Source organism: Ranitomeya imitator, chromosome 2 (assembly GCF_032444005.1).
Source record: "Ranitomeya imitator isolate aRanImi1 chromosome 2, aRanImi1.pri, whole genome shotgun sequence".
NCBI classification, from domain to species: Eukaryota; Metazoa; Chordata; class Amphibia; order Anura; family Dendrobatidae; genus Ranitomeya; species Ranitomeya imitator.
In genome coordinates this window covers 420,293,002-420,303,007 of record NC_091283.1, presented here as the reverse complement: position 1 = coordinate 420,303,007, position 10,006 = coordinate 420,293,002, and the positions used below count along the sequence as shown (strand labels likewise).

General features: G+C 41.3%; 2 pseudogenes; both read right to left on the bottom strand.

Annotated features, from left to right (window-relative positions):
- Window positions 1-278: 278 nt before the first annotated feature.
- Window positions 279-451, bottom strand: LOC138668075 (U2 spliceosomal RNA; annotated as a pseudogene).
- Window positions 452-7,157: 6,706 nt separating this feature from the next.
- On the bottom strand, window positions 7,158-7,338 carry LOC138668128 (U2 spliceosomal RNA; annotated as a pseudogene).
- Window positions 7,339-10,006: the final 2,668 nt, after the last annotated feature.

The following is a 10,006-nucleotide window of genomic DNA, read 5'->3' as shown; positions in this document are numbered from 1 at the left end:
CTTAACACACCTGTTGCAACCAGCAAAGATTGCTTGATTGCTTGATTGATTGCTTGATTGATTGATTGATTGCATATTGGATGCAATCCAATGCTGAACATGCACAGGTGAAAGCAAGGCACAGGAAATGTTGCAAACGGTCCAGTGAAATGAGCAAATTGCTACATTTGCCACCTGAAACGTGCTTCTTTGACCCTGAAAAGAATTCTCACAAAGTGTTAAATGACAACTTGCTGGGCTGATTTCAATTCAATCTGTTTTTGGAAACCGGATCAGAGAAGGGGTGCACTGTTCCCGGAGATACTGCAATAACGGGTCAATGCGTGGAGTGGACAGAGCAAGCTCCATTTCCAGCTCCCTGTTCTAAAAATCCATTTAATATATGGTCCCCAAATAGGGGACGTATCAGATATTAAACTGATAAGAACAGATCACTTTTCAAATTAGCTTTATTTAAATCAGACATACATCATAAATTTCAAACAAATCAAAGACTTGAATAAAATATGACATAAAAACAAATACAAATCTGATTTTAAAACGGTAAAAAAACATATAAAACAGTACAATACATATGCATATAAAACTGTGTTCTTTTCTTTTGCTGAGACACATTTACAATTCTTTCAGATTTTTAAAACCATTGTTGTTAAAATAATCCAAGTACAATAAAAATTCACACTTGAATAAAACATGGCTTAAAACAAAATCTGATTAAAAATACAATTAAGAACACGAATTAAAACAATTAATATGCATATAATTTACATATGTAAATACATGTTCCAAATTTGTAAACACCATAACTTTTTTGCTTCTTTAACTCCCATTTTTTTACAATCTCGCAGGTAGTATGTATACATCTCACATAGTGCCAACCCAATGCAGTCATTTACAGAAATAAAATCACGCTTAAACAGGAATATATTTCGTACTTTCCATAGGGATTCTTTAAAACAATTGATCATTAGCCATGCCACTCGTGCTTGTTTCATGGTAGGGCAGTTAATGATACCATAAATAACTGTGTCGCAGGTTAGGGATTGTATCCCACATATCCATTTTAATAGGGTGCCCACTGTTTGCCAGAGCTCCTGAGCATAGGAACATTCCCAAAATAAGTGGAAGACTGACTCGTCTGGCGCACACCTGTCTCTAGGGCATCTGGCACTGGCAACCAAACCCCTATGGTGCTGGAAGGCCCTTGTTGGGAGGCATTGATGGACTACCTGCCAAGCCAGATCCTTTTGGGAATTACTAAGGGCTGGACAGGCAACATTATTCCATACTATCCTGCTTTTGGAAATGGAAAAATTGGACACGTCCTGCATCTCTTCATGACCCTTGCAAATAATTGTCAGTTTCCGCTGGTCAAGAAGAAACTGACGGTCAACGTTAACTAAATCATACTCAGAAATTGTGCTTTCCAGGACTCTGTATTGTTCGGGAGGTGATAGGAGAAAAGGAGAGTTAGCGTTCATGCTGAAATCTAGCTTCCTGAAAGTGAATCCTGTTGCATACCTCAGGAAACACGAGAAAGCCCCAACATTGTACAAATTTTTATAACAAAATACAAAAAACTTTATAAAAATGAACAGTTTTAGGTTGGGAAACGCCTTACCACCATTCTTTTTATTTTTACAAACCACCTCCCTCCTTAATTTTTCCATATTGGACCCCCAAAGAAAGTAAAACATGGGTTTCATAAGCTTTTTTAGGTAAAAGGAGTTTGGAGGGAAGACCATGGCGGCATACAAAATGATGGGAAGCAATATCATCTTGATCACCAGGATCTTACCCTCCATTGACATTTTGCGGATTTGCCACAGGGAAATCTTTTGGTGCAATTTATTAAGTACCAGGTCCCAGTTTTCCTTACCATCATTTGCCTGATTGAACAAGATGCCTAGAATCTTAATTCCAACTGATTGTGTTGGGACCCGGGGGAGGTCTGATTCCCATTGGCCCATTATAAAACAGTCACATTTATTTATGTTTAGCTTAAAACCAGAACCCGCACTAAAAATTCCCGTGATTAAAATTGCTCTATTAATGGATGCAGAGCTGGTGCCATACACTGATACATCATCCATATAACCCAGAGCCTTAACTTGCTGCCCACCCCCACCTGGAATAAAAATCCCTCTGATCACTTTGTCCTGACGCAGCAGGCACAACAGTGGCTCAATAGAACAGACGAATAAAAGTGGGGACATGGGACAGCCTTGTTTTACTCCAGAATGGAGTGCCACCTCTTTAGTTAAAAACCCATTAATTAAAACCTGTGCAAATGACTGTTTGTATAAAAGCGATATTTTCTGGATAAAAGACATAGGGAACCCCATCCTTTCTAAAACTTTAAAAAGATAAAAGTGGGAGACCCTATCAAAGGCCTTCATAAAATCCAAGGATAAAATCGCTAATGGTTGTATTCTCTCCTTCTGGTACCAGATCAGATCCCGAATTAAATTAAGGTGCTCCCAGATTGATCTCCCGGGGACCCCACATACCTGATCAGGATGGATCACATTTTTTATAACAACCTTTAGACGACCAGAAATAATTTTTGCAAGGATTTTATAATCAGTATTTAATAGTGAAATGGGCCTCCAATTTTCCAGTTTTGTTCTATCGCCTTTTTTAAAAATGAGGGTGATCATGCTTTTACGCCATGAGTACGGTAAAGAGTCGGCCATAAAAGCTTCACTAACCACTTGTAAAAAATCAGTTTTAATAGTATCCCAAAAACAAATATAAAATTCAATAGGGAGGCCGTCTGATCCAGGAGCCTTGCCATTAGCAAAACTCTTTAGGGCCGCTTCAACTTCAGTTGTTAAAACATTGTTTTCTAAAAACTCCTGGTCCTCCTTATTTAAAAACTGGGATAAAACATTAAGATTTCCTAAAAGCATGGTCTCATCAATATTTTTAATGCTAAAAAGATCATTATAAAAATTAAAAGTTTTCTCTAAAATGCACCCAATGGAGGTCTCTCCTTCCAATTCCACAATCATTTGTTTTTTGTCATTCACTTTTTTAAAGAAAAACCTCGAGCATGACTCACCCTCTTCCAAGTATTTTACACGGGCACTAAAGATGACCTCTTTACCTTTTTGGTCCAGGAATTTGTGGATTTCAGTCTGGATTTTGGCCATCTCGCCATCCACACCAGGCACTCCCCATTCCTTAAGCCTATGGAGAGTTTGCAACCTGACATTAAAATCTCTAAAACATTTTCTTTTTTCCCGTGCCTTTCTTTTGCCAACTTTGATAAAAAACTCTTTAATACGGGTTTTAACACACTCCCACCATCCCAGCATACTCTGTTTTGGGTGTTTCCGCCCCCTCCAAGATTTATATTTGGCTATAAAGTCTGCCCTTACCAACTCGTCTTCTAAAAGGAGAGTATTAAGTTTCCACATACCTTTCCCTACATTTGCATCCCCAGGAACCTGCAGGTTGGTATGTAGCAATGCATGATCAGAAAAGATGTTTTCCATTAGCCCTGCGTTACTGGATTTAAAAACATCATTAGAACAAAAAATAAAATCAATGCGAGAAGACAGCCCTCTACCCTTCCACGTATATCCTGGGTCAGAAGGGTGGGACTTCCTCCATGTATCTAGTAATTTAAGATCTGTCACTAGGTGTTTTAACAGACTAGATGTTTTGTCTGTTCTACCAGCCCCATCACCACCACTCCGCCCCTCTCCCAGCATGACACAATTAAAATCCCCTCCCACTATTATTGGAGATGGACCTGTTAAAAACAAAGATATGTCATTAAAAAGGGAGGCACGTTCATTTTTCTCGGGGGATGCATAAATATTCATAAGACGACAGGTAAAACCATTTAAAACAACGTGGGCTAATAAGGCACGGCCTGGAATAATTTCAGTGACAGATAAGATATTTACATTTTGGCCTTTGAATAAAATCCCAACCCCAGCAGCTTTATTTTCATTTGACCCTGACCAGACAGAGGGTCCTGCTGTCCAGTCTTTAATTAGGTTGGAATATGAAAGTCCATGATCAATACCGCATTCCTGCAGGAAAAAGACCTCAAAACTCAAAGTCATTATCCATGTAAACAAAGCAGCCCTCCTAGTGGGGCTCTTTAAACTTCTCACATTCAGTGAGGCAATGTGGATGTCTGCCATGTTAAGTCTTTTTATGATGATTCTTGGCTCTCAGCATCAGACTCGATAATCTGTGATACGGCAGGTGATAAAGATGCCACAGTCACTAAACTGGCAGTATCCTCGGAGTCCGTGTATTCCTCTATTACATTAGTCCTTTCTGGGCTGAGGAGAGGTGGAGCAACAGCCAGAAAGATTTTACGAGATGACTCAGGTGGGCCTCCCTCCTCCCGAGTCTCCTCACGGCTCCTCTTACCACAGATGCTGAGATCCATCTGGTCCGCAGGGTTCTTTCCAGGCTCTGGAGCTGGTGGAATGTCCATAACCCCGTCAGGGCCTCCGACAGATGTATCCCCAAGAACAGGGTGACGAGCAGGTCCGGCACCAGGATCACCAGTTGACTCATGGCCTCCATCCTTTGGACAAACATCAGGACATCCCTCTGGATTGGCATCTGGTTGGGCCTCTGGACAGGTTTCAGGACAGACATCCGATCCACCGTCAGCATGGTCATCAGCAGGGACCTCCGGATGGACATCAGGAATGGCACCAACCGCTCTGGATACACGCCTCTTTTTTTGATCTTTCTCAGATCTCCTCTGAGGAAGTGCCCCCTCTCCGCCAGGCGGAACCTGGACACCTGCAGAAGTAGGCACGGGTACCGCTACGGCTGTGAGAGCCGAGTCATTAGACTTGGGTACCGTCCGAGCTTCAACTGAGTCAGACCGCTTTAGACCCGCAGTGATGTCCGCAAAGCTCACACCGGTGACCACTGAGCCTGCCCTGCTTGCATCAGCTGGGGCCCCTGTGGAACTAGCCGCAGACGCCCCATAGCCACCACGAGACCTTGTCCGCATAGGACAATTGCTGAACAGGTGATCAGCCCGTCCGCAACTACTGCAGGTCTTTTCGTTTGTGCAGTCCTTTGAGGCATGACCCCATTTACCACAGTTGTGGCACTGACTCATCCGCTCATTTTTACAGTCACTTTGCAAGTGACCAAGGTCGCCACACTTTCGGCATCTGAGCGGCTGTCCGTTGTAAAACAGATAGACGTGGTCTCTCCCCAGCACCACTGTGGAGGGGGGGTGCATAAGGCCTTCTACACCCCCAGGGTCAGCTCTAAAGCGTACCATAAAGCGCCGTTTCCCGTTCCAGAAACCGCTTCTCCCTTTGACGTTCCCCGTGTACCTTACAGACGTGCAGTATCTGTTCAGGTAGAGCTCAATATCCTCTCGGGACACATGAGGGTTGAACATATGTACTACGAGGGGTACGTCAAGCTCGCCATACAGAGCCATGAAGACCACTCCATCCAACAGCTTGCTGAAACGCTCGCCCTTAACTCGCTCATAGAAGTTTTGGCAAACAATCTTAGTTGCCAGCGTTAGGACATACGAGTTCTGCCCCTTCTCCTGCAGGCAGTAAACGTCACTCTCCTTCACGCCCAGTAGATTCCTTAGAACCTGTAAGTAGAACTCTCGGGGGTTGTCGTACCCGACATGGTTTTCTGGAACCTCGATTTTAATCGAGTTCCTTATCTGGCCGGCGCCAGACAAGAATTGCCATTCGCATGGCATCGCAGCAGTTTTGGCTAAGGCTTGCCGTGAAGACGGGCTCGGCCTTTCGCCGGGGGATCGCAACTCGTTGCCTGGGGACTAATCCAGCTCCCTAATAGCAGCAGGGGGGTGAAGTCCCACCATAAGTGAGACAATCCCCCCAGGCCAAGGAGCCGGGTACCCCAGGCACCTTCCAGTCAAGACCAAGGCAGCAACTATATGGTCACTACACTTGATCTTAGCCAAAAGGCCGAGAAGCGATAGCCTGAAATGGTTTGCCACTCCGGACGCCCCATGGCCTACAACCAGGACCCACTGTGGAGAGAGCCCAAAAGATGATTGCCCAGGGGAAGACATTTTTTTTCTAAACTCTGGATGCCTTCTCAAATGGCAGTTCTGGTGTGTGTGGGGGTGTGTGGGGGGTGAGTGGGGGTGTGTGGGGGTGTGTTCAAGTTGGGCCCAACGCGTTTTTAAAAAATCTGCCTAACTCCGCCTAATCTGCATAACTCCGCCTGATCTGCATAACTCCGCCCATCTGAACACACCCTCCATCCCTTTGGCGCTCCAGAGTGCAACTATTAGTGCAAGTCTGCAAATTGCCCCTTTAAAAAAAAGACAATCCCCCTACCATGTGGTCTGCTGCTGTTCCAGCAGCAGACTGAAGACGGCGCCATTTTTCTCTGCCTTAGATAGGTCCAGAGCCCATTGTGACACGTGAGAGTTCCGGAGTCAATGGCTGAAGGCCCCATTGTGACAGCAGCAGCAGGTGAAGGTTCCGTGCACAGATTCTATCTACTGCAGGCAGGCAGGCAGGCAGGCAGGCAGGCAGGCAGCAGCGCACCTAGTTGGTCAAAAGCATTAGAATACTACTCACACAGTACAAGACAAAATAGACAAGACTAGCACATTCAAGATCATCCATCACAGACACCATTTTTCCTTCTTTATTGAAATACATATCATACACCACAGAATTAAAAGTCAGTAGTGGTCCACAAGAGGGAGCCAATGTTTTACAAAGGAATTTGTGCATGCGGTCACAAATGTAGTATGTATGGCCGAACTACTCGTAGGATACTTCAATTTAAACACTTCATGCTGACAGACAGCAGGCAGGGGCCTAATTTTGTAGATGGCACAATATATTAGCAACACTGTTACAAAGGCCTCATTCGGGCCTACATCTTAACACACCTGTTGCAACCAGCAAAGATTGCTTGATTGCTTGATTGATTGCTTGATTGATTGATTGCATATTGGATGCAATCCAATGCTGAACATGCACAGGTGAAAGCAAGGCACAGGAAATGTTGCAAACGGTCCAGTGAAATTGAGCAAATTGCTACATTTGCCACCTGAAACGTGCTTCTTTGACCCTGAAAAGAATTCTCAGAAAGTGTTAAATGACAACTTGCTGGGCTGATTTCAATTCAATCTGTTTTTGGAAACCGGATCAGAGAAGGGGTGCACTGTTCCCGGAGATACTGCAATAACGGGTCAATGCGTGGAGTGGACAGAGCAAGCTCCATTTCCAGCTCCCTGTTCTAAAAATCCATTTAATATATGGTCCCCAAATAGGGGACGTATCAGATATTAAACTGATAAGAACAGATTTTTTTCTTTTTCATTTGTTCTATTATTTCAGTTTTTATTCTTTCTTATATTTCTCTTGCTTATCATCTGTTCATGTTACAAGGTTCCACAAATGAAAGTTCCATAGACTCTTTGCCCTCTTTTTTCCAATTCTCTTCAGGTCTAACAGGTAATAAATATATATCTCACTTAGTGCTAATTTTATACACTCATTTTCACTTATATGATCTTTTTTGAAAAGCAATATATTTCGGACTTTCCATAGCGCCATTTTTATTCCATTTATCATTATCCAGATGACTCTTTCTTTTTCTTTGGACTGACATGTAAAATTTCCATATAAAACTACTTCATGATTTAAAAACTTAAGACCAGTAACAAACTTTAAAAGACTTCCAACTTCTCTCCATACAATTTGGGCATAAAAACAGTTCCAAAAGGTGTGTAAAACAGTCTCTTCATGAGCACAGCTTGCCCTAGGACATTTTGCAGTATTGCACAATCCCCTTCTGTGTTGAAAAAACCTAACAGGAACACATTCTTGCACTATTGCCCAAGCCAAGTCTTTGAATTCATTTGTTAAATAAGGTGCATAAGTCATTCTCCAAATTCTTCCACTTTTATTGTAAGTAAAATTTGCCACTGCAGTCATTGTTTCTCTTCTCCTTGTTTCTAGAGCCAGTCTTCTTGAATTTGACAGCATCTCTATGTCAATTTCAGGTAAGTTGAAAAGTCTAATTATTTTCTCTAACAGAACATATTGTTTAGGTGGTGTAATTAAGACTGGAGAATTTTGTGACAAAGTTATCCACTTTCTCTTCCTGAAGATATCTCCAGCTGCATATTTTAAATAAAAAGACCAATGAGTCCTTATGTTGATCATTTTAAAGCAAAAACTGAAGAATTTTAAGTATAAAAATTTTTTAATATTTGGGATATTCTTTCCACCATACTTGTGTTGTTTGTACATTATTTCTCTTCGGACTTTCTCCATTTTAGACCCCCACAGAAAAAGAAAAATTTGTCTCTGCAAAAACTTCACTGTATTCTCATTCGGGGGGTACACCATATTTAAAAACAACATTATCGGTAACAATAAAGACTTAATTATTAAATTTTTACCTTCCATAGATAATTTTCTTAGTTTCCATAAACTTATCTTCTTCTGTTCACCGACTGCCAACTTTCTTCTCCATCATTTTTTTTAGTAAACACTACGCCAAGGATTTTAATTTGGTCATTTCTGATTTTCAGTTGAGGAATCTGCGCATCTGACCAGTCACCAAAGCCCAGACATTCACTCTTCTCTAGGTTCAGTTTGAAGGCCGATGCTAAACAAAAGAAGTCAGTCATTCTTACCGCTCTTCTAAGTGACTGTTCTGAGTCACACAGGATTGTGATATCATCCATGTAGCCTAAAGATTTTGTACTCAGGCCATCTCCTCCTGGTATAGGTACTCCTTTCACCATTTTCTCCTTCCTCAGCATCGCCAATAAGGGCTCAATTGCGCAGATAAAAAGCAAAGGTGAGAGAGGGCATCCTTGTTTAACGCCAGACTGTAAAAAAACTTCTGCAGATAAAAAGCCATTAATTAAAATCTTGCTAAAACTTCCTTCATACAAAAGTGCAATGTGCTTAATAAAAACAGCTGGGAATTTCATTTTCTTTAAAACAGAACACAAGTACTTATGGGAGACTCTGTCATATGCTTTTTGAAAGTCTAAGGACAGAAGCGCCAGTTTTTGCTTCCGTTCTTGCTGGTACCATATTGCGTCCCGTATTATATTTAAATTTTCAGCAATTGTACGACCAGGCACACCACATACCTGGTCTGGATGCACGACCTTTCCGATGACGTTCTTCATTCTATTAACAATAATTTTTGCCATAATTTTGTAGTCCACATTGAGCAATGTAATTGGTCTCCAGTTTTCAAGATTCGTCTTGTCACCTTTTTTAAAAAGTAAAGTGACCACACCACTTCTCCAAGACTCTGGCAATTTATCACATCGAAAAGCAGCTTTAAAAATTTCAAACAGGTCATCCTTTAAAATCTCCCAAAAAGTTAAGTAAAATTCAATTTGTAAACCGTCAGCACCCGGCGTCTTTCCTCTAGAAAAGCTTTTAATTGCACTTACTATTTCAGCTTCACAGATATCTTCAACTAACAAGACTTGATCTTCCTTCTCAAGATGACTCTGCAAAGAATTTAAAACATCAGGTAAAAAGTCATTATCAATTTTCTTTTCACTAAAAAGGTTATGATAAAATTGTTGCGCTTTGTCTAACAGTCCATCCTTTGTTGTTTCACCATCAAGTTCCTTAATCAATTCTCTATGTTCAAAAGATTTTCTAAAAAAGAACCTGGAACATGTTTCGTTTTTTTCCATATGTTCTACCTTGGCATTAAAAATTATTTCTTTGCCTTTCCGTTCTATTGCTTTTCTGATATCTTCTTTAACTTGTAAAATAACATCATCCATATCTATTCCAGCATTCCTGAGTTTGTAACCTGTTTGCAGTTTTGTGTTCAGGTCTTTAAACCATTTTTGATTCTGTCTGGCTTTTTTCCTACCAGCCAAGAGAAAAAAAAATTTAATTCGAGTCTTCACAAACTCCCACCATTCTAAAATTGTTTTGTAGTTATATTTTTTTCCTTGCAATTTTTTGTAAAATCTCAAAAATTCCACTTTTATGCTTTCATCTTCTAGCAG